Source organism: Rhinatrema bivittatum, chromosome 14 (assembly GCF_901001135.1).
Source record: "Rhinatrema bivittatum chromosome 14, aRhiBiv1.1, whole genome shotgun sequence".
Taxonomy (NCBI): Eukaryota; Metazoa; Chordata; class Amphibia; order Gymnophiona; family Rhinatrematidae; genus Rhinatrema; species Rhinatrema bivittatum.
In genome coordinates, this window is record NC_042628.1 from 20,435,261 (window position 1) to 20,447,374 (window position 12,114).

The following is a 12,114-nucleotide window of genomic DNA, read 5'->3' on the forward strand; positions in this document are numbered from 1 at the left end:
ACTTGAAGAAAGGCCTCTGTGACTGTGAAGCAAACCTGTTTAAAGCATGGACTGTCGGGAAAGGCAACAGCTATAATAGAAGGATGAGCATATCTGTCAGAGAAAGCAGAACCCAAGGATTGCCCTTTTTTGGAATGCGGAAGCTTTCAAGGAATAGAATCTGTTTAACCAAAAGTAACCAGTCAGTGGAAAAATGACTTGCAGATTTAAGTGGTTAATTCCTGCAAGTGCCTGACTCCTTGGAAGTTTCTCAAGTAGATAAAGAGAGTTCACAAAAAAAAAAAAAAAGAAAAGAAAAGGAATACAGTATTTATTTATTTGTTTCTATTTATCAAACAGTTATTTAGATAGCACATACATAAGACTTGTTTTGCAGGTTATTGCGGAATATCCCATAGGAGCACAGATTTAGAGAGGATTTTGCTTTTATTTAAAGGAAGGGAGGAAAGTATCGAGAGGGGCTGGTGAACACTGCTCCTGTTGCCAGAGACACTGCAGGATGTACCAGGCCTCCAGTGTCGCGTGAACTCACGGTGACCGAAAGATGACAATAATACGACCAGAATTAAACACATTCATAGACTTACGCAATGTGATAGAGTTGACACACATCCTTATTGGAATTTTTTCTCTCCTGATATGCAACAGCAATTACCTGAATTGTTTCAGTGGGAATCTGGAGAAAAAAGAAAACATTGGGTTATTATCCTGCAGCTTGACTCTGCAAAGAAGAGAGATATTTTATACATATTGAATTTCCTTATTTGCTAGGGAAATACCTGCCAAAGAAAGACAGAGTTTTAAAAAGAGAAATGGTGTGATAAGTTTAACAAAATATGAAGCAGTTGTGTTTCTAACTCACCTGTACAGTACTCCTGTTTGAGAGTGATTTTTCTGAAAGGAAATCAAGAAAAGAATTGTAAAAAAAAAAGATGAAATTTATTATGAATTTTCTTAAAGATGCTATTTAAGTGCACTTACCTTTGGAGGCAATTATTGCCATATCATCACTCTAGTCAAAGCAGAAGGGTTCCTGAAAAAATACAACTAGTTGTTTTGAGGTGTATTCTTGTGTCTTGAGTACATTGTGGTACATTATATTTAAAGTTATTTTGTGGGAAAGCCAGCGCTTATCCCTGGGAGTGAGATGCAAGAAATAGATCAACTATTGGGGATCTGATGGATACTTGTGACTTGGACTGGCCACTTTCGGAGACAGAATGCTGGGTCTGATGGACCTTGATCTGAGCCAGCGTGGCACTTCTTATGATAAGTAAGTAAGTCTTGGAGCCTGTTATTGTCTTGTAGCTACCTTTCTTAATGGACTCTCAGGATATTTTTCGAATTTAGGCAAAAAGACTTTAATCAGATTTACCCATTGAGTTAATCAAAGCTAAATAAACAAATAGGATTGAGGCTCTTGTTTTATTTAAGATGGTCTTGTCCATCTAAAAACACTTATCCATGCTTCTACGATCAAATCTAGATCCCCATCCCATTTTCTAATAAGCTCCAGTGACATGGAAACTATTTCAGTGTCCCATCCAGTGGCCCAGGTTTTCACTGGAACCATTAGACAATGTTAATTGGTTACATAAAGAGAGGGGGGCTATCTCCCTACAATCCCACTCCTTGACCGAGGCACATTTTGGAAATAGGTGAACTCACATGGCCAATGCAGTTCCAAGAGTTTGGGAGGAGGAGCTGGGTTAACCTGCTTAACCTGCTGGGTTTCTGTTGTACCAAACATCTCCATCTCAGCTCCTCCTCCCAAACTCTTGGAACTGCATTGGCCATGTGAGTTCACCTATTTCCAAAATGTGCCTCGGTCAAGGAGTGGGATTGTAGGGAGATAGCCCCCCTCTCTTTATGTAACCAATTAACATTGTCTAATGGTTCCAGTGAAAACCTGGGCCACTGGATGGGACACTGAAATAGTTTCCATGTCACTGGAGCTTATTAGAAAATGGGATGGGGATCTAGATTTGATCGTAGAAGCATGGATAAGTGTTTTTAGATGGACAAGATCATCTTAAATAAAACAAGAGCCTCAATCCTATTTGTTTATTTAGCTTTGATTAACTCAATGGGTAAATCTGATTAAAGTCTTTTTGCCTAAATTCGAAAAATATCCTGAGTATCCATTAAGAAAGGTAGCTACAAGACAATAACAGGCTCTAAGACTTACTTACTTATCATAAGAAGAGCCACGCTGGCTCAGATCAAGGTCCATCAGACCCAGCATTCTGTCTCCGAAAGTGGCCAGTCCAAGTCACAAGTATCCATCAGATCCCCAATAGTTGATCTATTTCTTGCATCTCACTCCCAGGGATAAGCGCTGGCTTTCCCACATCTACCTGCTAATAAATGTTTATGGACCTTTCTTTCAGGAACCTGTCTGATCATCTTTTGAAACCCCCCCCCCCCCCCCCTCCCCACTATGTTAGTTGCCTTGACTATATCCTCTGGAAGCTTGATTGTGGGCTGAGTGAAAAATTCCTGATTTGTTTTATAGCTGCCGGTTGCCAGTTTCATGGCGCGTCCCCTAGTGCTAGTGTTGTTTGAAAGGTGAAATAACCACTCCCTATTTACCCATCCCACCCCACTCTTGATTTTATACGTTTCAGCCCCTCTAAGCTAAACAGCACTGATCTGTTTAGCTTTCTCCATAAGGACTCAGAGTTTTTCCATCTCCTTTATCTTTTATGTCACCCTTCTCTATACCTTTTCTATGTCTTTTTTGAGATAGAGCAGCAGAATTGCACACAGTACTCAAGGTGTGGTTGTACCATGGATCTATACAAGGGCATTATGATGTTCTTAGTTTTGTTCTCTATTCCTAACATTTTATTTGCCTATTTGACTGCTGCCATTCACTGAGTCGAAGACTCCAAGGTCCTCTTCCTGGGTGGTGACTCCTAACATGGAACCCAACATCTTGTATCTATAGCTGGGATTATTTTTCTGTATATGCACTACTTTGCACTTGTCCACATTAAATTGCATCTGCCATTTAGAAGTCCAATCTTCTAGTCTCTCAAGGTAGTTCTGCAGTTCTTCACAATATGCTGCTATTTTAATGATGCAAAACAATTTTGTGTCTTCTACAAATCTAGTCACTTCACTTGTCATTCCTTTCACCTGATCATATATGAATATGCTAAATAGCTCAGGTCCCAATACAGACCCCCGTGGTACTCCACTAATGACCGTTCTCCATTTGGAAAACTGACCATTTAATTCTGCTCTGTTTCCTGCCTTGTATTCAGTTACCAATCCGCAACAGAACACTGCCTCTGATCCTATGATCTTCCATTTTCCTGAGGACTTTGTCAAATGCCTTCTGAAAATCCAAATACACTAAATCGACCGGCTCACCTTTGTTCACATGTAGATTTACAACCATCAAAAAAAACTTGTAAATTGGTAAAGCAAGACCTCCCTTTGCAAAAACCATGTTGACTCTCCCCCATTAAACCATGTGATTTTGTAATCTGTACGTGCAAGGGGGGGAAGGTCAGTTTTACGAATTTCGAGCAGCGACGCATCCCAGCCTTTCCCAGTTCCCTACCCCCTACCCTAACCTCCCTTCCCTTCTCCTCCCCAACCCCTAAGTCCTACCTTTTTCGTTTTTTTTTTTTGTCTCCGAACTTACTTCAGGGCCCACCCTGAAGTAAGTTGCACGCGCCGGCAGCTCCAGGCCAGCGATCAATGCTGCTGTCCCGGCCCGCCACCCCGCCCAGAACACGCCCCTGTTCCCGCCCCTTGAAGGAAGGCCAGCACGTACGTGCGTGCCGGCCTTTTTGAAAATGGGCTCGGCACGTGCAAGGCCTGGCCATGCACGTAAAGGCCGGATTTTACGTGCATGGGGGGGCGGGGGATTTAAAATCTGGCCATAATTGATGGAAGATAAAGACCAAAATACCCATCCAGTCTGTCCAGTTGAGGTTTGGCCACGTTGGGTAGATGCGCATACAAATTCCCATATGCAATTCCACACCAGTTTCCCCCGTCTCCATGTCTTCTACCCAACTTCACAACCCCTTTCCTGCCCAAGCATATGCAAAAATACTGTCAAGGTGAAATCTCCACCACCTCCACTGGCAGGCCTTCTTAGGCCTTGCCATTTTCATCTTTGATTCTTACAAGACCAACCAACACTCAGGTACCCTTCTATGCTTTTCATCAAGCTTTGTAAATCCCACTTTAAAATTAAATACATAAACAGAAAATAAAATTCCAGCCTCCTCATGCCCAATGAAGTTTACATTTTATCCATGATACTTCCACACTACTCACGCCAATCTTCCTGAAAACTCAATGCTGTTGTACCACTACCGTTTAGGGTTGTAATTGCCACTTTATGCAGGTAACCCCAATGCTTTCTTGGAGGCCTGATGCAATCATAGCACTGTGGCTTAGGGTTGTAACCACTCCTCTGTGCCATTGCCTTCTTGGCAGCCCCAAGTAAGCTTAGCATTGCAGAGAAAACCATAAGGTATCAGGTTGGAAACATGCACAAACACCTTTAAGCTATGATAACCTGCGTCTCAATTCATAAATTCCATCCAGTCCAGAGATGGAGCAAAGGATTTTGGGATGGGAATTTGAGTCACTGTTACTGAAGTGCATTTGTACCATGCAGCATTTGGACCAGCCAGAGCCTAGCGAGATTATAGTTTGTTGACCTCATTTACAAAGTGAAACCTACCTACAACACCTTGAGTTAGGTGAGGCACCTCACTGAAGTACACAGTGCCACAAACAGATTGCTACTGTAAGCAGAAATTACAGTGTATTTTATTCTCTGAATTCCCATCAATGTGATTCAATCAGAATCTTTACAACCGACTTCTTTTTGAAGTGCTCTGGAATATCCACTCGAGTATGAATTAACAATCTCTTGTTTCTACTTGGAAAGAACACAATTGGCTCCTTTAAGTAAACTACATCAAATCACTTTTTAGGAGACTTTTATTCACGCATGTGTTTTGCAGGTTTAAATTGTATTGCATGCATTTTCAAAAAAAAAAGTCTCACTTAATGTGCTGATAATATTCTATATGCATGTATTCATTTTGAATCTGAAGTGGCTTCTCTCCCATTCTTTGCAAAGAGGGTCTTAAAAAAATGTTGCATATGTAATGTGTCATTCTAACAGAACTAGAAGAGATAATGGGGAAAAGCAGCATGCAAAGTGTGCAAAATCTGATCGTTGAAAGGGGTAACATCCAGATCAGTGTCTTTTTGGAGTCAGCCATGATCAGCCTTGTAGGTTCAAAATTGAGAAAGAAGGACAGTGGAACTGGTGTAATGTGGATGGCAAGTGATACATTACTTGCAAAGTAGCTGAGCTGTTTCCATTCAGATTGCCTGGTAATGAATAATAAATGGTCACTCGATGAAACAGCTATGATTATTTTCTTAATTTCCATACTGTCAAACAATTTGCATTTGCCTCTGAATAAAATGAGAGAGCAATTTGTTTGAAAGTATGGTAGCTACATTAATATTCCAGGTCATCCATCTTGAAGACACAGATTGCAAATCAAACACAGTCAATGTGCTGGTTGGCATAGCATCTGTACTGTAATATGAATAGAATGCATCAAATTTTAATTTTAGGCTACTAAATGCAAGACCAGTTCAAAAATGTAGATGAGATGCAGTAATGAACCCAAAAAAAAAGTCAAATCAGATACTTAGAATTTAATATAAATTAGTGAGACTGCGGCATAAAATTAGAGCTGAAATGCCTGGCTTCTAATGTCGCTAACCATCATGAAATCCAAAACTTTTTGGCTTGCATTCAAACTGACTCTCATTCCATATAATTGCAAAAGTACTTTGGGAAATATCAAAGACGTTGCTTGCTTTAATGTTCACAAAGCATGTTAATGGCAAACAAGAAACAGACAGTGTGAACAAGCACAAATTAGCTCAGATACCCACAATGCCCACTTGCACTTCTCAGTCAAATGACTGCTTATTCCATGTAGTCTCTTCTGGAACACCACCTCCTCCATATCTAGGACCAAGTCAAGATAGGTTTTGTTAGTTTTTATAGTCAACTTTGTGGGCAATTTGCAGATAGCCCACCTAGCTGCAAATCCATGGGTGCTTAGTACCCATATACCTTTTCACTAATTTTCAAAGAATAGTTTGTCTGTGAACATTGCCTAAAGGTACAAAGTACTTGCAGACTTTGCATCCAATTTTTTTTTTCTGTGGGGAAATGTGTACTGCAAAACAAGGCTCATAGTTTTGGAAATCCAATCAATGCCCATTGTTTCCCTACCCTGTTCCCTCCCTGGCACAAGGAATGCCTCTCTCTTCAGTCTAGTTCCTCATCACTGAAAGTCCAAACAATCATCAAAAAAATGAATCAAGCAAATCATCCCATCGACAGCATTCCCATACCAACAATCAAAATGATAGAAACTTCAATAACCAAAACGATAATTGACATTGTAAACCTATCCCTCATTGAAGGAAACTACCCTGGTTGTTTAAAGTCAGCAATAATTAAACCCAAAATAAAAAAGAACAACCTAGACCCGGAAAACCCACTAAACTATCGACCCATATCCAACCTACCATTCATTGCCAAAATCATTGAAAAGATCGTCCACTCCCAGCTCACTGACCACCTAGAAAGAAATAACATCCTATACCCTACGCAATTTGGTTTCAGGAAACACCTAAGCACTGAAAACACTACTCCTCTCATCACACGACACCATACTCAGAGGATTCGACAGTGACCAAAGCTACTTGCTGATTCTCCTGGATTTATCAGCAGCATTCGATACAGTAAACCACACAATCCTTATCGACCAGCTAACTGAAATAGGAGCAACTGATAAAACTCTACAATGGTTTTCATCATACCTATCACACAGAAGCTATCAGGTAATATTCAACAATACCCTCTCAAAGAAAATAAACCTTAACACAGGAGTTCCCCGGGGATCAACACTATCCGCAACTCTCTTCAATATTTACCTCCTCCCAATATGTCAACTGCTAACCAGTCTTGATCTGACCCACTTCCTATACGCAGACGATATACAAATCCATGAGCATCATACAATGGAAGATGTTACGCTACAACCAGTATGATGGGGGTGTATCTACTCTCCATTGCAGCAAAATGACCTTCTTGGCCACTAAACAAGCCTTACAAAACAGTAACCGAGATCCCAAAGCTCATACCCAGAGAGGAGAAATGCAATCAAAAAGTGCCCAATGGGGAGAAAGTGGGATACGAACCTCCAAAAGGGTTCCTAAATAGCGGAACACCTGCACCCAGCGACGCTGAATAGAGGGGCATTCCCAAAAAACATGGGACAAAGAACCAGATAGGTGATCACACCATCCACAGGAAGCCGAGGGCGAGATTTGAAGCTGGAATGCTCTTTGAGCAGAAACATAACAGCGACGAATAAATTTATATTGCATTTCTCTGTATACCATGTTGATTGAGGTTTGGGACGCCAGTTTAAATGCGGCATGGATTATAAATTCCGTAACTACAAAAACCCCATCCTGGTTCCATCATTCTACAAGTATGGTACACGTATTTATGACAGTTAACTGTTTTAAAAGTTTATAATAATTGGATAACGAAGGTATTTTAGGCTTTTCAAATGGAAAAATATTGTACAGAGAATGAAAGGCCGAAGCCAACCTCTAGGGCAGAGGTAAGGAGCCAACATAATGCTGAAGCTGCAGGTATGGGAAAACGTCCACCGCTGAAAGAGTATAAATCTGTCAAAGTTCCGGGAAAGGGATGCAGGTACCATCTGGAGTGAGAACATGACCCAGCTGTAAAATTCCCTTGTCCCCCCAGGAATGAAAAGCCTGAGTCTAAGAACCAGGGGTGAAGTCAGGGTTTCCCCAGATAGGTAAGAGGTAAGCGCAAGTGCGATCGATCCACAGCAGCCACGTAAGCTTCAACCAGGTAAGGCGAATGGGCCGAATAAGAACATGGTGCATTAGAAATGAAAAAAGACAACCAGCAGAAGATTGCAAGACAAATTTAAGGGATATCGGGCCAGCGATCTCTTGATCCATTCATTCCTGGGATTAAAGAGAAAAAAGGAAAGCAGATGTGACTTGTGGCACTCATCTGGTGTTAACCACGATCCTATCATCAAGATATTGAAGAAAGGAGTGTAGAGGTACCCTCCGGCTACCAATAGAGGAGTGAGGAGAAGGGAGAAGGAGTAAGAACTGTGTTCTGAACAACAGGACTGAAGGTATGCATTGTGGGATTTTAACATGTATCATCTAAATTGGATTGGAAAAACCCTGCATCTTTAAAAATTGAGAGGAACGTCCAAAACTACTTTTATAATTGGCAAGATCCGGACAGCAGTGCAAACCTGAGAAATGAACGAAAAGATTCATTAAGCATCACAAAGTCTCAAATTTATTGAAGAACCAAGACATGGAAATGGAGTGGATTGCATGAAGAATTGTAAATTGTTATTTTCACTCTTCCATCGTCACTTGTCAGTACAGCATGATTATTACTGCTGTATTCAAAGACTGCCTTAAGGACACTCAGAGCCTTCCCTGCTCCCAACAGGGAATCTTGGAACAGAGAGGGATTTAAGAACCGTAGGGGAAGTTTGTGAAGCTTAAACCCTTGAGATTATAGGTGACCCTGGGACACCTTTGGGAAGGTCCTCAGCCCAGGGGTTACATTAACAGCCTGCAAAAGAGCCCAAATGGTAAAGTATGTAAGGACTTTATTAAAAAAAACAAAACCAAAAAAACCTTGACTACACCTCACAAGGTGCAAATCATTTTCTCATAATAAAGCATTTGAAAAGTAGTTTGTGTGCACACTTTATCCCTGCACTAATAGGTAATGAGATGTTTTCAATAATTTTACTTCTCATTACCTCATTAGCATGGGTTCATGCTTATTCTCGCAAAAACTAAAGTATGCATATTAAAAATGTTTTTAGCATATGAAAATCTAATTTGCGCCCACCAAGAGTGATTTTTTTCGCCTGTACCCACATTTACGAATGTAAGTGCCCTTTAATATATTGCCCTCTAAGAATATGACAGTGTTATTTGTGCTTATTGTTGCAATTAATAAAAATGTAATATTATAAAGAATGATACAACAATATTTCAATAGGCACCGCATAAATCCAAGTCATTTTCTTTCACCTGACGATAAGCTGAAAATCTTTCTTGCATGTTCTGAACAAGTAATTCATTTTCTCACATTTCTCTTCCCACAGAAAAAGGTTGTAAGTCAGCACTCTTACCCTGGCTAATGATGCATAGACATTATGAAAATGTGAAACTGTTGCACCAGGTTCATGCTTGATCTCTCTGTTGCAGGGCACCTACAGTATATAACATTTTTGGCAAGAGAATGAAACAAAACAGACTGTCAAAGAGGTCAAGGAATTGCTGTCACATCAGGCTTATGATGATGTCTTTGGTTCAATAAGTCTCTTTGGCGTCTGTAGGTATGCAATACAGTTGCACCATCATAGAAGGCAGTATGACAGATGCACAAAAGGGTTTATTTGATTAGGGGTGTGCATTTGTTTTATGAAACGTTTGATTCGTTATGAATGGAACGAACTGAAAAGTAACTTTTCCAAAAAAAACCATTGGAAATTTTTAAAATAAGGCTGCATGACCCAAGCAAAGCCCTCCACCCTGCACACCTGGGTTAGAAACCTCCCTGGAGTCCAGTGATGCCCCACCCCCACCAACCTGGTAAACAAAAAACCCCTAGGATCCAATGCCTTCCAACCTGGTACCAAAAATCCTGGGGCTAATGCTCTCTCTCCCTGAGGCGTTTCATATGTAGTATCTCTGGGAGTTTAGTGGAGGCAAAGAAAGAGGCAGAAGCCGCCTCCACTTGCTCCCACCATGCCTGTGACCATGGGCGTCGGATGCTACTTTGAGCCTAGATCGTCCAGCACTGGCTGACGTCATATGCTTCTTTGACCCATTGCATGGATTCATAGAGGCATCTGACCATTAGCAACTGCCATTTTGAAAATTGGCATAAGCACAATAGGTGCACTTGGGGATCACAGATATCCTTGCTCCCCACTACACCCCAGGGGTGTAGGAGTGAGTTCTGGGAGGGAGGTATTGCTTGGGCCATACACTCCCTTTAAAAATAAAAATGGATAAATAGCGCAACTATTTGTATCCTATTAGCAAACAGATGCACTATTTACTGAAAATGAATTATAATTACAGAAACTGATCTGAATCTTGCCCAAGCAAAATGACGACATTGAAAGCCTTGTTTTTGCTTTTAAAGAAAATCTTTGACCTCAAAGGATGCTAACTGTAAATGGCCATGATTATAAAGACGGTTGATGCAATTGACTCAGAGGATTAAAGGATGAAAGGTACAGTAACTAAATTTACATAGTAACAGTAAATAACTTCAGAAAAAGACCCAAGTGGCTCATCTAGACTGCCCAGCAATTTATTTTAGGATTGTAAGTGCCGCCTGTGCAGGTCACCACATGCAGAAGTTTTACACCTAAAGTTAACACAGGTTAACCCTTTTACCTTACCCTCTACGGAACCTTTGTGACTGTTCCATGTCCTTTTCAATTCCGTTACTGTTCTGGTCTTCACGGGAGGGCATCCCATGCATCTACCACCCTTTCCGTGAAAACATATTTCCTGAGATTGTTTCTGAGTCTACCCCCTTAGAGCTGCATATTATGGCGCCTAGTTCTACAGCTTTCTTTCCATCGGAAAAGGTTTGATTCTTGTGCTTCACTACTATCTCTCTGGTATTTAGAAGTCTATATCATATCTTCCCTGCCCCTCCTGTCCTCCAGGGTATACATATTTAAGTCCTTCAGTCTCATCTCATAAGACTCTCAGAGTCTTGGTTGCCTTTCTCTGGACCTCTTCCATCCTGCCTCTGACCTTTTTGTGATACGTTGTTCTAGAAGTGAACACAGTACCCTAGATGAGGCCTCACCAAAGACCTGCTGGTTGTATGCCTCTCTTTATTCAGTCCAGCATCCCTCTGGCCTTAGCCACCACCTTCTGGCATTACTTCGCTGCCTAAGGTCTCCCTCCCAATCCATGCATGCACATCAGGTCATCCGCATCCCAAATGCTGTGGATTTCATGAACCCTGTCAACAAAATCTCCCACCCATCCATGCTGCCCAATGATTTGGTGGCATTGCTGTGCCCTGGTCTTGCGGGAAATTTGAATTCGCTTCCCAAGCTTGGTTTCTAAGCCTCAAAGCAGTCGGAGCTTGGAATGCTGCAGAAGCAGCGTGTTCATAACACACAAATGAGAACCTATGGCCAGACTCAGAATGCACGCCTACCAGATTCCGGAAGGAAAGCCATGTTGTGACTCATGCCCGAGGCCTGTTGCTGCAATGGCTAGGGAGAGTTAAAAATGAAAAGAAACCCCAGATAGCTGCAAATAGAGAGCTCGTCCTGCCATAGACCTGAGCTGCAAATGCAAGAGAGCAAGAGGAAACTGCCAGACCAAAATAAAGTCACAGGATTACATAATTGTGCATTATATTACACATTCCATTAACATGACTGTAAAACAGTCTCTTGACATAAATTATTGTTGAACCATACTGGAAAGAAAAGACATGTTTACTTTTGAAATAATCTAGTGCAGCAATGTCCCAGTATGAAATCTGCAAGTAGGACTATAGATTATACAAAAGATTTAGACATTTAGGTTGACAGAATAAAATCAGATTATTAAATCATGTGGTTAATATTTAGTCATTTTGTTTGTGGATCTGAATACAGTACACATATATACTTTTCTGACCTCAGGCATGAATAAATCCTGAAGATCACCTACAAGCAGCAGTCCTGAGAAGTGACCAGCAGTGCAACCTTTGAAAATCAAGCTTCAAAACTCTTCTGCTGCTGTTCTCACATCACACACCAGAAAATTTTCCAAACCATAAAAAAAGTATTTATCACACATGAATCACTGTTTTATGTTGGGGTTTTTGTTTTTTTTTAACATGAAGTGTGAATAGTTTCATTTAGTTTTGTTTATTTACTTAAAAATGTAAGAATTGGCAATTAATTATTTAACAAAATCAGCAGATAA

The 12,114-nt window shown here is 40.8% G+C and overlaps 1 long non-coding RNA gene across 1 annotated transcript in view; it reads right to left on the reverse strand.

Annotated features, from left to right (window-relative positions):
• Positions 1-360: 360 nt before the first annotated feature.
• Positions 361-12,114, reverse strand: part of LOC115076247 — a 52,738-nt gene continuing 40,984 nt past the window's right edge. The window contains exon 7 of the long non-coding RNA XR_003852711.1: positions 361-676. This is a non-coding gene — a long non-coding RNA (uncharacterized LOC115076247). The remainder of the gene's footprint in view (positions 677-12,114) is intronic.